General features: G+C 46.1%; 1 long non-coding RNA gene across 4 annotated transcripts in view; it reads left to right on the plus strand.

Moving 5' to 3' along the window:
• The first annotated feature begins 3,439 nt into the window (after positions 1 to 3,439).
• The window catches only part of LOC149124388 (uncharacterized), a 90,958-nt gene continuing 81,415 nt past the window's right edge, over positions 3,440 to 12,982 (plus strand). For 2 of the 4 annotated variants that reach the window (XR_016214392.1, XR_016214391.1), the window contains exon 1: positions 3,442 to 3,579. This is a non-coding gene — a long non-coding RNA (uncharacterized LOC149124388). Of the gene's footprint in view, positions 3,580 to 5,848; positions 5,907 to 6,306; positions 6,545 to 6,641; positions 6,721 to 7,965; positions 12,678 to 12,982 lie in introns of those variants that run through there. The other 2 variants (XR_016214393.1, XR_016214394.1) reach the window with 2 other exon arrangements.

Raw genomic sequence — 12,982 nt, forward strand, 5'->3', positions numbered from 1 at the left:
TACTTTTTTTCACTTAGCATTTTTTAAAGAGTTCTTTAAAATCTTTTTCAAATTTATTTTCATTTTTTATTTGAAAAGCAGGAGAACAGAGACAGAGACTTTTCATCTGCTGGTTCACTCCTCAAATGCTCACAACAACCAGGGTTGGGCCAGATTGAAGCCAGCAGCCAGGAACTCCATCTGGGTATCCCATATGGGTGGCAGGGACCCAAGCCCTTTGGATTTCATCTTCTGCCTTCCAGGGTGCTCCTTAGCAAGAAGCTGGATTGGAAGTGGAGGAGCTGGGATTCCCAGGCATTCCAGGATATAGACATGCCAATTAGAGATTAACTACTGTGCTAATGGCCACCACCTTAAGCATGTTTAAAAATATGTATGTGTGTGTGTGTTGCTCTTATTTTTTGAAAACGAAATTTTTATTTTCATTTTTTTAAAGGTGGAAAAACATAGCGAGAGAGAAAGACGGACACAGAGACATCATCCATACACTTGTTCACTCTCCAGATGTCCACGTCAATTGGGGCTAGGCTGAAGCCAGGAGCCCCAAACTTAATCCAGGTCTTTCACTTGGGTGGCAGGATCCTCAGTATTTGAGGCAACACCTGATGTGCCCCCCAGGGTACACATTAGCAGGAAGCTGGAATGGGGAGTGAAGCCTAGACTTGAAGAGCCCAAGCACTATGATATGGGAAGTGGGCATCCTAGGTGGTGCCTTACCTGCTGCGCCCAATGCCTTCCCACTCGGGAAGTCGATCCATTTTGTAGTGTGTATTAGTACCTCGTTTCTTTCTGCTGCGAACAGCAGCCCATTGCGTGGTATACCACTTTGGGTTTATTCATCGGTGGATGGACATTTGGATTGTGTCCATTGTATAGTTATTATAAAGCTGCTCTGAACATTTATGTAGCCATTTTGATATAGAGGTATGTTCACTTGGGAGTGGGACTGATAGGTCATACGGTGACTACGCTATATTTAATTTCTTGAAGAACTGCTAGACAATTTTATAAGCAGCTCCACTGTTTCACAGTACCACTAGCACTGTGCGACAACTCTGATTTTTTCAAATCCTCACCAACACCTGTCTTTTTGATTCCGGCTGTGTTAATGGAAGTGAGTGGTATCTGTAGTTTAGATTTCATTTCAATTGTGACTAATCATGTTGAACATATTTTTCACGTCTGTATTGACCATAGCACATCTTCCTAGGAGAAATGCTTGTTCACTGAGCTCATTTTAAAAAGTTGGGTTGTGGGCCGGTGCCGCGGCTCAATAGGTTAATCCTCTGCCTGAAGCGCCGGCACACCAGGTTCTAGTCCTGGTTGGGGTGCCAGATTCTGTCCCGGTTGCTCCTCTTCCAGTCCAGCTCTCCACTGGACTGGGAGTGCAGTGGAGGATGGCCCAAGTCCTTGGGCCCTGCACTCGCATGGGAGACCAGGAGGAAGCACCTGGCTCCTGCCTTCGGATCAGTGCGGTGCGCCGGCCGCAGTGGCCATTGTGGGGTGAACCAATGGAAAAAGAAAGACCTTTCTCTCTGTCTCTTTCTCTCACTGTCCACTCTGCCTGTCAAAAAGAAAAAAAAAAGTTGGGTTGTCTTTTTACTATCGAGTTCTAGAAATTCTTTATATAATCGAGATGCAAGTCTCTTGTCATATAGGATTTGCACAAGTTATCGTCCGTTCTGTGGGTTCTCATTCACTTTTTCTGTTTGAGAAAAAGCCCATCTCTGTTGCTTTTGGTGGGTGAGGAGGCGCAGGAGGCCTTGGCCAGGGCAGCCATGCGCAGAGCTGCGCGTATCCTTGTGGACGCTGCTGAGGGTGGCGGCCGCCTTCCTGTAGGTGGCGGTGTGCACCTAAATCTCAGCTTCAGGACCACCAGGACAGCTTTATCCACAAGCCGCAGGCGCCACGCCCACGGTCTCGCCGGGAAGCCTCTCCTTGAAGCTGCGAGCCTTCAGGGTATTGAGTTCTGTGCTGTACGGCTGCGGAGTCCGCCCGTTGGAGACGCTGGAGCAGTAGTACATGGCCATCCGCGGCAGATGCCCGCATATGTCGGCTTGGAAGCAGATTTAGAAATTTTGAATAAGTCCCATTTTTTTTCTATGTTTTCTTTTGTTTCTTGTCCTGTTGGCATAGCTAAGAAATCCTTATTTAATCCTAAATCAGGAAGATTGCTACCAGCTTTCTTCGAAGCATTCTACAGTTTTAGCGGCTACAGGTTCAGGTCTTTGATGGCTGTCATGTAACTGACCGCCTCTTTGGTGTCTTACCTCTTTGCAGTGCACAGCCTGGCCAACTCTGTATGACAGCTTTGACTTGGGAGAGCCTAGGATCTAGTGAGATCTCTGTCTATGGGTGTTAGGGTGTCATTTAAGAGATAGGCAGTTACAATGGTTAACTTAAATAACTGAGCACCGACTGTGTGGAGTTCTCTGCCGAAGGCAGTACAATCAACAACACAGTCCCTTGTCTTCAATGAGCTTAGAATCCAGGGGGCCAGATGGACACAGTGATACTTACAACTAGTGCAGAATTCCGCCATCTTTGTGAATCACTTCCATTTCAGTGATGAAGTCCTTTGCCCGACAGGCAGCATCACTCTGTTCCCCAGCTCCCCCACATAAGCACACCATCTGAAGTCCAAGCACTGTGTCCTAGTTCTTGCTTGCAGCACCCCTGTTTGTCCCTTGCCCTCTGGAGAGGCTCTGGAGCCACTGCTGTTTGCAGCAAGTTACAGCAGGAAGTTGGAGTGTGCATGGCCTTCCAGGTGTTTGGAGTTGTGGGAAACACTCGAGATATCATGTTCAGCTGGGCTGCATCCACAGGCCCTTGGACTGTAACTGAGGGTTGTTTTACATCATCTCCCTCCAGGATGTGGCTCATGGAACACTCATGCAGATATAGATTCACAGACCACTGACTCAGACTCTCAGAGAGTCAGGTCTGGGAACTTGTACCTTAATAAGCTTCCAGGCAGCGAGGTGTGAGAACCATCTTCTGGACCTAGGCTTCAAAATGCTGTTTGGACAGTTGCTTCTCCCAGGCAGGCTCTGGGAAATGATCTTGTACTTCCTGAAAAATAGAGCCACCTGCATTTTCTGAAGAATGCACCCACCGTGTTCCTGTGGCCATCCAGAAAGTGTCGATGGCGATGGCTGGTTAGAAAATAGGGCACTGGTGCTCACAGGCAGCCTCTCTTGTGCAAGGCAGGTGAATGGAATTACAGGTTTCACCTGCACAGGCTTTGCAGCCAGAGGCTATTAAATTTCTAGGCCAAGAGCCACAACGCTCCAGACAGCGGGAGAAGTTGGCCGGTGCCTGCAGTCCTTTCTAAAGCTTGCTGCTTGGGAGTGTGACAAGAGCTTACTGGCCTCTAGAAGTTGCGTCCATGGTGACTGAATGGGCTTGTGGGAAAAGTCCAGCTTGCAAGAGTCAAGGTCCGCTTTGTTAATGGAGATGAAGTTCTCTCGTGTGTTCAGTCTGCTCTCGGTAGAGACCTCCAAGCTACTGCCCCCTCTACCAACCTCCACTCTGAAGAACCGTGGCTTTCTAAGGAGTCAGAAGGGGAAACACAAGACCGTAAGTCAACTGTTGTTGGTTTTGTGTGGTGTCTGGGGGCACCTTAAGGGCTGGCCATTCTGAGTTGTCTCAGGAGAGGGACATGTGGCTTCAAGCTAATCTTTTCTGGTTACGTTTTTTGACTTTGCTAAAATTACTGTTAAATTGACCTTTAGGTTTGCTTTTTGATTTCTAAGGAGAGGGAAAATCCTGTAACCTTAGGGCCATCCCTAGAGAGGTGTAGGACTTGGGGCAGTTTAATTTATACAGTCCACCCATAAGTGTGGCAATTGAAAGAAGGCTGTTTTGTTGGCGTAGTTCATGGATTCTGAGACTCTGGGTTAGATACAGAAGTTTGAAATTAAACTGTAATGACCGGGGGAAAAATAATATGCAGCCCCATGTGGGGCTGAAGGGGTATTGCTTGCTGCCCTCTTCAAAGGGTGGGCCACTCTTTAATGATAATTTAATCACCAAGGCAACACTCATTTAAGTTTTGGCTATAGCCTAATAAGAGGCCAGATGGTTGCTATCTTAGTTGATAAACGCTTGAGTTCAACTCAGTCCAGGTGTTGGGTCTTGAGCCTGTATTGTAGCTATAATTTACCTGAAAACAAGCCAGGGTTGAATTCTATCAAACACAACTGTTACTGAACAAGAAGTAATATTTGGTACTTGATCTAGTTTGTTAGCCCTTCATTTTCAGGTATTTCTTATTGGTCTGGACTACACCTCTCCTGGGTACCGTGCCTATGTCACTCATGCAGTCTGCCAAAGCACCAAACCCAAAGTGGCAGTATTTCTAGTTACGTCTGTCTATATGTCAAGACCTCTCTGGTGGTTTCTCATTCCCTTCCATGGGAGGCCATTGCTGCCACACATAAAATGTTCCCTGAGAAAACTTCACTGACTGAACTGGAAATGTCATTGTGTTTCCTTTCCAGTACTGGGTTGACTTACAATGCTCCACCCAACCTGGGGAAGGGTGGGTGAAAATGAAGAATCCTGGCCTATAGATCAAAGATCTTTGATGCTGAGCTTGAGTTTTGATAAATGTTTTTTAACTAGTTGTTGAACTACAGTTAATTCTATCACTACATGTCTTTAACTTCAGATGGCCAAACACTGATGACAAGGAACAGGTCTTGTGTTCCCATATCTCACTGAGTTTAACAGTTTGTAGTGTAGAGTAGGCACTTGAAAAGTGTTAGTCAGAATTAAGATTGAGGTTTTGTGGCATTTGGAAATTGTCAGAAAATTTCAGATATGCTTATGTGAGGACCCTAATGTCTGTCGAACACTACCGCAATCATGTAGACAATACATCATCCTAATGGAAAGGAAAGGAAAACATGCTTAAGAGTCCTTTGTTGGTGAAAAGTACTTCCAATTTGGGTTGAGCACCAGCTAGGTGTTAGAGATGCTAGAGAAATTGAACTGGAAGGGGCTTAGTGAGAATGCAGTCTACACTGCGGCTTCTTTGTTTCACAAAATGGTTAAGAGTAACTTTGCTACACGTTGGACAACTGAACCCCAGAGTTTTACATCACTAGTTAGTGGTGGGATGGCATTGAGGGACTGGGCTGATGGTCATGTCATTGGCCATACCATCTTAGCACCTTTCCTATAACAAAGACAGCTGTGATGAATTCAAGGAATTATTGGCCAGTCTACTTCATATCTTCCTCCAGGAGTTTGCTGGGCTGGATTGTGGGGACAGAGATTGTCCTCTGTGGATTTTTATTTCAACTCTTAGTGTAGGTGCTTTTATATTATTTAACAATCATGTGCTTCCTATACTATAGCTGGTAGGGACCCAAATGGCCAGTTAATTTTTCCACACAGACTCTCCTCTGTCAGCTGTGGTCATCTCTTATTGGCCTCTCTTCAGCTGTGGCTCTGTCTCTGTCTCTTGTCTCCACCCGGCACAGGTTCATCAAACCCTAAACGACTCCTTAGTTAGCCTAAGACTATTGGTGGAAGAGTCAGCTTGGTCTGCCTTGCCATGTTGATTAAATTTTGATTTTGGCATATAGAATTCGCCCCTGTTCATGGCATTGGTTCCCAGGAGCCAGTTAACACATTTATAGCTACAGTTTTGAGTGGCATCTTTATGGGGAACATTAGTCTATCTCTATCTCCTTTAATTATAACTTTATGAATTATGCATTCATGAAGAAGTCAAATCGCTATGAGATGTATGCTTTTTACCATGTCATTTTCTGCGGTATGTAACTACGGGTTTCCCTTGTTCCCTTTACTATTGGTTGACTTCTTGGTATTTTTCTAGATGGCTGAAGGCTATTCTGAGTAGCTGGAGTAAGATCTTCTGAGGCAGGTTGGGGAAGGTAATTCTTTGCTTTTCACTCATTCTACATTAACTCTGCTAGACACTTTTTAAAAAAAAGGTCTGTACCATCATGTCTGAACTGTTGTCTTGATGAAGGTTCATTAGGATTTGAGTCATTCAGAGTCACTTTTTTTTCTTGCATCCCTCTGAGAACAGTATTTTCTAAGTAATGTGATATGTATTTCTGTGTACAAGTGGTTACTGCATTTTAAGAACTGTTCCTAGGATCATTATAGCACTTAAATAGAAACCAATTTTTGCATTCATCTGTTTTCTCTGATTTCTTGACTCAAGAGGTACACTGCTAAAGTTGCTCACTTTCAAGTTGAGTTTAGTAGATAGCTGAGCATCAAGAGGTGGGTTCAACATCCTTTGCTCTGTTTCTGTTTTGGTCCTAGAGTTTTGGGAGTTCTATGTTGCATTAACTCAAGACTGTAAGTTCTTGACTGTAAGTCAGAACCAGAACCATCCATGTGGGGAGTCGACGCCACTAGAGTTTGCAGCCAACTGTTTAGTTCCTGATCCAATTCATGATGCACTGTTTGACACACTGACTAAGCACAGATTTTGTGGCAGAGCCTGAAGCTGTAAAATGAAGACCATCTCAACCCTGTGCTGGTCACAGTCTAACAGAAGGTGAATTTGTAATCAAGTACATCTCAAACAGATTGCATAGTCACGTATTCCTTTGCTCTTTATCTCATTCCCCTGTTTTTATCTCTTCTTCGTGTAGCACATAGACCATTTCTTTGGGACCACAGGAAATCTCCAGGATAGAAATGGGCTGTATAGAAGTGCCTACATACCATCAGGTATGTGTGGTAGGGCCCCCTCAGTGAGATCTGGCAGCTAAAGCCAGCCTGTAAGAATCCATGTTCTTCCTGTCCATCAGGCAGACTGTAGCAAGTAATCTAGTCACTGTGTGTCCCTTAGATCTTACCAGAATTTTTGGAAAATGAGACTAAGATTTTGGAGGGTCCAAAAAGTATTTAGGCATCTATCAATGATTGAAATGCTTTTTACATCACCACATTTTTCCTATATACTTGGAATTTCGGATCTTCTCAATGTTGTTAAGTCCAAATGTGAATCCCCTCTTCAGCAAATAAGTCACTCATTGGTATTTATTTGCTGAGCATTTGTTTGTATAAAAATCAGCCACCAAGAATGGGCCAAGAGTCCCATGAAAGAAGACAGAATACAAGATTACAGAAGTGTAACATACTGGGAACGCATTTGGGTGAGTCTGTGATTTGGGGATGAGAGGAACAGCATGAGTCATAAGGATCTCTATGCCACAGGGAAGCAAACAGGGATTCATAGACAAAGGTGGCCCACAGCTAACCTGAGCACACCTAGACTTTGTCAACAAAATACGGGCGTTTCAGACATTAGATAGCAGACAGTTCAGGTTCTGGCGCAGAAACCTCATAGGACTCTGGAGATGACCAGGGTCACCTGAGGGCAGGATGGTTAAGTCCAAGATGGCCGTGGTCATGTCAAATGAATCTGTACAGCACTTTGGACTACCATGGACTTGACTTTCCTCAAAATGACAGGGCTAGTCTATGGAAACAGGGTTTGGAATAAGCATTTGATATCTAATCTCCTTTCTCCATTTTGTAATCCTAGTAGAACAACCCCATGGTCTGGCCAGGGCCTGGGTGCAATGGCAAAGGTCTCTTTCTTCTAGGTTAGAAATCACATTTTCACTGCAGTTGGGAAACAATGTTTCTGCTAAATCCTTTCTGGGCCTTGGATTCCACAGAGGTGTCCAGCCAATCGGAACAAAGTTTGTAGGAATTAACTAGGGACCCAATGTGGGGAAGAGGCTTGCCTTATAAATTAAGCCATTCCTGCCAAGTTGTTTTGAACAACATGGGCTGTTGGCTGCTAATGTAAAACCAGCCTTTGGGAAGGAAGAAGGAAGAATGGAATTTGGAAACTTCGAGAACAACTGAGGAGCCTCTGGGGAGAGGTATCCCCAGCTGTGAGCATGGAGTGGCTGGTGGTTGTGCAAAGAAAGCCTCTTGGTTCTGTTTATGCCTCTCTCTCAGGTTGCCTTGGAACAGTTGGTGCCTGCTCCTTCCCTATTGGAATGGGAAGCAACAAACAACCCCCAGTGAGAGCCAAGAAACAGCAGGAAAAACAAAACGCAACAACCCGGCTGGGGCAAGGAGTTGAGGAAATAAGGAGGGGGCAGCGTGGTTGTGGTGGGCAGTTCTGTGTCTACCTTTGTACTTCCAAAACCCAGGGCTGTGGGCAGACTGTGTGTAAAAGTGGGAGTGCCTGGTTGGGAGGGGGAAGGCAGTTCTGGAGCCGGTATTACACCCCCTGCCAGCTGCGTAGGCTCATCAGGATGGAAATAGAAGAGAGCCTGACTTGAAATTCTCCCTGAGCTCTTTGACCAGGCGGAATATCTCATACCTTCAAGGAAAAGGCTCACAGGTTCAACAACTAAACGTTTTAAGAATGCTATTCCACATGTTTTGGAAAACCCTGGTATATGAGAACTGGTCCCCAAATGTGGGAGGGACTGCTATACTGAAGAAAGGTGGACCAATGCAGAATCATAGATGGGAATTCATTAGGGGCAGAAGTATAGTCTTGAGTGGCTGCGAGATAGTGATCCCCATGCTAGGAGAAAGGAGAGAAAGGCGTTTTGGTCTACAAACCATCTAAGGCTAACCAGAATGCACCTGGACTTTGTCAAGGAATTTTCACACTCGTGAGAGATGTTCCAGGCACCCGTGAAAGGCATTTTCTCGTGACAACTTTGTGCATCCTGTAGGTCACCTCAAGGGCAAGGTGTTGACCAAGACAGCTGCATCTCAAGCAAGATCCTTGTAAACTGAGTAAAATGAATCTTTTTAGAACACAGAACTACTGGAACCGTTGTATCGGGGAGCTGAGTGAGGATGAACGGTCAACTTGAAGAAAGGAACAGTGTTAGCAGAAATGTACAGCTGAAGAGCATAGATGTAAGAGAAACAATAGTAGATGGAGCGGAGGTGAAAGGTCAGAGGAAGGGAACAGATAGGCCTAACGCATGCATGAAAACACAAGACAGAAAAGGAGAAGATGGGGCTGTGGCTCATTAGAAAGAGGAGGCCAGGCTTGGTGTGCATGGCCATCTACAGAGGCATTTGCTGAGCCTGCATGAAGTTTGGGGAAAGTGAAGCCAAAACTAAAAAATGGAATTTAAACTCTTCTTAGAAAAGCAATCAGAGTACCACTGTGAAAGCGCCTTTGTTCTTGCTTTGTGCCTACCGTCCACTTGTGAGTGGTCTGATCTTGGAAGGACTGTATGCGTGGCTGTATCCTCCTACCAGAGCACATAATGTCTCTGACACTGTTAAACTGTGTTAAATGACACCCTTAAAAATCAGAGACCCAAGCATGACTTGGGAGTTTGGAGCAGGTATACTATGCGTGGCTTGGGAGTGAGTGGTGACAGGGTTGGGGACAGCCTTGGGGTTTCCAGTGACGAAGCTTAGGACATCCTCGCACTTAGCATTTCTTTTTTTTTTTTTTAATTTTTTTGACAGGCACAGTGGACAGAGAGAGAGACAGAAAGGTCTTCCTTTTACCATTGGTTTGCCCTCCAATGGCCGCCGCGGCCAGTGCACTACGGCCGGCACACTGCGCTGATCCGATGGCAGGAGCCAGGTGCTTCTCCTGGTCTCCCATGGGGTGCAGGGCCCAAGGACTTGGGCCATCCTCCACTGCCTTCCCGGGCCACAGCAGAGAGCTGGACAGGAAGAGGGTCAACCGGGAGACAATCCGGCGCCCCGCCCAGGACTAGAACCCAGGGTGCCGGCGCCGTAAGGCGGAGGATTAGCCTAGTGAGCCGCAGTGTCGGCCCCGCACTTAGCATTTCTTTCGTCCCAAGTATGATTTTTGATGCAGATACGGGAATGCAGTTCTTTCATTGTTTAAAATCCTAAATGGCCTGTTAGATGGCTGGGGCCTTTCAATGCCAATCTTTCAATACTGTCGTATTGCCCGAGGGTAGCCTGGTTTGGAAGTAGGGGACAGTCCAGCTTAACAACAACAAGGAAAATCAGCTCAAGGACTTCTATCAGCCTTTTCTTCCTGGGAGAGTCTATCTTCTCAGTGCAAATTGCAATCAGTGTGCCTGCAACCAGGCCGTCAGAGGCCTTTGACCCAGCAGGCCAGCCTGGAGGTGCGGTGTGAACCGACTTCACTGCATTTCAGGGACCGTAGGTTTCCTTACTGGGAATCTGGAACTTTCACAAAAAACAAAATGACCTGTCTTTTTCTCAGATCTTTGAGTCTCTTTATCAGATCTTTGGAAAGCGCTCTTGGCAGACACTTCTGATGTGTGTTAAGTTATTTTGAATGATAGTAGCAGCAAGACCACTGTGTACCCCAGGGCAAGGATGAGAATGTAGGAGGATACTTAAAAAAAAAAAAAAAAAAAAGCCTATTACAAAAAACCGTGCATTCAAGTTCTTGCATCATAATCAACTTTGTCTTTTTAAAAATATTGATGGATCTGAGAGTCACAGAGAGAATTCCCCATTCGCTGGTTTACTCCCCAAATGTCTGTTAAAGCCAGAGCTGGGCCGGGCCAAAGGCAGTAGTCAAGAACTCAGTCTGTGTCTCCGATCTGGGTAGAAGGGACACAATGACTTGAGCCACTTCTTAATGTATCCTAGAGTGCATATGAACAGGAAGCTGGAATTGGGAACAAGCAGAGCCAAGACTTGAACCTAAGCAGTCCAGTGTGAGATGCTGGTGTTGAAAACAATGACCTGTGACGCCAAACACCCACCTCTAAATAAACTTAATTCCTAATTCCATTTTTCTATGAACATTTTAAAGCCGCCTCACATAGGAGCAGGACCTGCATTGATGAACCACTCTTGCCTCCACTGCTGGAAGCAAGGGGTTGGAGGGTCCCTGCTCCCCTGTTTCCAGACTCTTAACTTCCACGTGAGGCAGAGTGACTTCACTCAAAACCAAATTTAATCATTCATTTGTGCTTTGCTGGTCCTTAGCATGGTGAAAACCACAATTCCTTTTGCAAGTCACAAAAAGAATAATGGTCCTAGACATGGGAAAAAGAAAGAGGTGGCCAGAGCAGTGCCTCAGTTTGCAGGTAGTTGGAGTTAGGGCAACCTGGCAAGCCTGGGTGGCTGAGCTGAACTCTGAGGAGTGCCATGTTAGTGAGATTTCAATGGAGAACTGCCGTTGGCTCTAACTTGGGTTGTTGGCCCAGGTGTCTGAAAGCCTGTTCTGCACGACCATCATTTTTATCTTTACAGCAACCTTTGGGGTAGATGATGTTGTCCTTATCCTAGATGATGTAAAGCGGAAGCATTCCCATGACGGCAGCCAGGACTGCCATGGCCGAAGTTCACTAGAACTGCTTTGTAGAAGAGGCTTAGAATACAGCTTGCATAAACTGACCCCTGCCTGTGCCCCAGGGAGTTTAAAAATACCAAGGGCTTTTTCAGTTCTCCTTGAAAGCCACTAGATGGCAGTGTGCCAAAGGCTATTTCCTACCAGGATGCTGATTGTCCCCGAGGGAAGCTAAGTATTGCTCCGGAAGGTGAATATCCGCCAGTTTCAAAGAATCCTCAGGGCCAGTGAGAGGGGACCACTCCCACCCTCTCTCACCCTCCCTATCCCACCTTTCCCGAGAACGGTGGAAACCACGTGTTTCCTGTTTTGGTTGAATAGAGCATCTCCTGCCTCTGTCCCCTAGGGTGATTCTGGGTTTCACCTGCAGGGCATCCTGTACCACTTTCACAGTGACTTGAAGGCATTGTACCCTGACAACATCCTTACAAAGCGCTCCTTAGGGTACACTGGCTGTGCTGCGCTGAACTCTGGAGACGCACGGTGGGGTCCACAGGCGTGAGTTGCCAGGTTCATCACTGAAATCAGTCGTGAGTCAAGAACGTTAGGCCCTTAACCTTTTCCCTGGCCATGCGCTTTGTCCTTTCATTGAAATTCCTGTCCACAGATTCCATGCTGCTATGCATAGCGTTCAGTCACCTCCCCACATGTAAGGAATCACAGTGTATGTTTGGCGTCACCAGGACCGGGTTCTTTGGAAATCACGGGTGAGGACGGGAGAGTCCCTCTGCCTTGCCAGTGAACTGTGGCCTGAAAACACGAGATCAGAAATCCAGCGATAAAGCATTCTGCTGTCTTATTGTGGCAGATTGTCGTAACTCTTCTGTTTTGTTAGGAGTTTGGTTAATCTCTTGCCGTGCATCATTTATGAGGTCCACTTGGTCGTAGGTGTGTGTGTGCGCAGCTGTAGGAAAAAGCAGAGCCTTGTGCTATCCGCTGATGCAGGCTCTCGCTGGAGGTCTTGGAAAGGACCCGGGGATATGACTGCCTACAGTGAGACCAAAGTCATCTCGCTGAATGATGAGTCTCCCTTCATCCCTGGTACCGCTTTAATGGCTGGTGCTATTTCTGTGGGGTTGTAAATGTCTCTTTATTGCCCCCTTTCCAGCAGTTAGACACTTGGATCAGTCTCTGATTTAAAGAGCTTCATCTAAAATCATATATAATTCACATGCTAAATGGCTAAACTGGAACTGGGCCTCTTCCCTCACACAGAAATTGAAAATATAGTAGGATTATGAACTGGTTAGGTCCTCTCCCTGCTCATGTGTGCCTGGGGAAAATGTCCTATGGTCCTGAGCTGTTGGTTTGCAGAAGAGAATTGAAAGCTGGGTGGGAACCATGGCTGCGATCCACATTCAAGGCTCTTTGCAGCTCCCTTCCAGTGTTCCCAGTTAAAGGGAAAACGGTTTCCCTTCTTACTGATCTGTACGTTCTTGCACCTGCAGTATCACATCACTCTTTTCCTAGCTGCCCTCCTTTAGAAACACATAAATAAGCATTATGTGACTTTTTTTTTTTTGCATCAATCAGAAAATGTATACTGGGGCCAGCGCTGTGGCACAGCAAGGTTAACGCCTTGGCCTGAAGTGCTGGCATCCCATATGGGCGCTGGTTCGAGACCCAGCTCTCTGCTATGGCCTGGGAAAGCAGTAGAAGATGGTCCAAGTCCTTGGGCCCCTGCAC

This window comes from Oryctolagus cuniculus, chromosome 10 (genome assembly GCF_051225735.1).
Source record: "Oryctolagus cuniculus isolate XC-2025 breed Fujian yellow rabbit chromosome 10, ASM5122573v1, whole genome shotgun sequence".
Lineage (NCBI taxonomy): Eukaryota > Metazoa > Chordata > Mammalia > Lagomorpha > Leporidae > Oryctolagus > Oryctolagus cuniculus.